Source organism: Nansenia antarctica, assembly GCF_963989245.1.
Source record: "Nansenia antarctica genome assembly, chromosome: 2".
Classification (NCBI taxonomy): Eukaryota; Metazoa; Chordata; class Actinopteri; order Argentiniformes; family Microstomatidae; genus Nansenia; species Nansenia antarctica.
Window position 1 is genome coordinate 68,439,192 of NC_137675.1, and position 2,743 is coordinate 68,441,934.

Here is a 2,743-nt window from a genome sequence, read left to right on the forward strand (position 1 = left end):
TGTGCTGTTATTTCCTTATTGACTGATTCACTCATTTTGCAGCATTGATGTTGAAGAATGTTTTCTGCAGTCAAAAGTTAGGAAGAAATATAATATTATTGTTTGATTAATCAAACTGACCAACACAAATACGGTTGATGCCCATACTAACTATCTGTGTATATCAGTAATGAGATGACACATCTTGTGCACAAAACGTACTAAAATAAGCCCCCATTCTGTTCATTTTTGACCTTCACTTCTGATAACTGACCTTGCTTGACCCTCCTCTGATAACTAAACCTCAACACTGCAGACTGCACTCGATGGCATAATGTAAAATTGGTCACACTTCACTTTATGCCCCCCCCCCCAAGTAATTCTATATAAACTATTTGGTAACTATGTACAAATGGTACTTTCTGGTACTTACCTCAATAAATTCAGCACTATTAGTACTAAATGGCATATAGTGGTGCTTAAGTTAATGAATCGAAAAGAAACACTGAGTGTAATTTATATACTATTATAATAACACTTTTACCCAGTACTTTTAATTCCAAGCTTAGCCTGGATACCCAATATTGTACTAATATTGTATTACAGGACATACAGTAAGTAATTTTTACTACACAAGTGAACTGTTTGTTATTCCACTTGTTTAATAACAGAAACCAATCAACCTTATACAGCATTGAATTGCCAAATAACTATTTAAAAGCATATTTATACATTGTTACCATAGCAATTACTGTGTTAATGTATAGGCACAATTTTCTGCATGCATTGTCTGCAGAACATAATGTAATGGCAAATTTCACCCATATGAATATGTAATTACAGATATGCATGCCAATAGGTACATCTATCTAATTTGCCTAATGTCTAATATCACATTCATCTGATGTGATTAACCAAATTAGAGTCTAAAATGAGACCATGGGTGCGTTCGTAAATTCACTCTGAAAATCTGCTATGATTTCAGAGTGTAGTATATTTTTACTTAATAATGGGCCTGTATGTATGCTATGAAGGAATGTCTCCTGACTGTGGGGCTAGGGCAAGGTATTTATGACCCTTTGCCAAAGCTCCTGGCCTCTCCCCCCTTTTCACACCTCAAGCAGCTACGTATGTAGTGGCTGTGATAGGATCACTGTGGTAGATATTTGCATACGAAAGGACATAAAGATGGGCGCACAGGGGCAGATCTTCCTCTTATCACCCCAGCGGACCATCAGACCAGACCAGAGCAGACCAGACCATCTGTATACCTGTACTTTAAATAAATCGTCTTGAACTCAGAATTGTTCTTTGATTCATAACCAACAAGAGAAATAAACCACAAGAGCGCTCTGGTTTCAACATCATAGAGCGCTGAGCGCTCTGATATCAGTTAATTTACAAACGGTCAGTTAAAAGGCACAAACTGACTGTAAACATAGCGGACACCAACAATAACATTACTATCATTTCGCTGGCGGCCAACAACTTTGCAGCAGTTGTTGACAATATTATTGACAGAGAAGATGTTGGCATTTTCATCTTTTAAAATTAATTCAAATGAACTTTAATGCATCCCATGTATAAATATGATTATTACCTGTTTTGTTACACATAGATGCATGTTGAATAATACTGACTAGAGTACCGATCAAGCTGCAACCATCGCATTTTGCAACGACTTCCTCCGCTATTTTTTAATTGTAATGTTCAAATGCTTGGATAAACCGTCTTTTCAGTCAGAGCACCCAGTGTGTGCTCCCAGAGCACAGTGCTCAGAATTTTCGAACGGGTATGCTCTGAGCACTCTGAATTTCCTGAATGACCTCGGGTGCGGTACGGGGCTCTCAGAGTGTATTTAGAAATGCACCCCATGAGTCTTTTTCATGTTTTTGTTGTTGTTGTTTTTTTTTATCTTAGAGGCAATCTGGAATTGGTACATCCATGTTCTGACTTTTAAATTCATGATATATAGCCATATGATTCGTATAAATGCCTTGTGATCTTATATGCTAGTTTTACTCCATTGTTTGTAAACAATCTAATTGTAAACTAGCACTGTGTAGCTTCAGAACCTGGTTAAAACTATCATTGTGTCCTCATGGACGGTCAATCCTTGCATCATTGCTTTGTCTATGAATTTGAGAGCGGTTCCGTTTCACTCGCCAGCTCTACAGGAATATTGGTTGTCATTAGATTAGATTCAACTTTATAGAGTACAAGTGCCAGACAACTAAATTAACCAGAAGTGCAAATAGTGATATGAAACATGATAGTGATAGATAGTATGGCAAGTACGGTAGTTAGAGATACAGGAGAGGATAGCAGTAAGCTATGTACAGTTAAGGTAGCTATGTACAGTATGGGGTAGGCTATACAGATAAACAGATATGTGTAAATAGTGGCTATATCAAAAAGAGGAAGGCCTATGAACACATGTGCAAAAATATGGTATGTGCAACGGTAGTATTTGTAAACCGCAGTAGAGCAAATGGTAATTGAGTGATGACATTGACCAGGGGTGTGTGCAAACAGCAGTAGTGCAATAGCTAAATTGGTTGTCCACAGTGACCGAGGGGGGGATACTGAGAGTCAGTGTACCCCATGTTGGGGGGGGGGGGGGGGGGATTCTGTGAAAGAAGCTGTTCTAGAGCCTGCTGGTACGGGACCTGAGGATCCTGTACTAGGAAGTCTCTTGGATGGTAGAGGATCAAACAGTGGCTGGGGTGCCTGGAGGGACTTGATGGTAGGGAGTTTGGTGCCG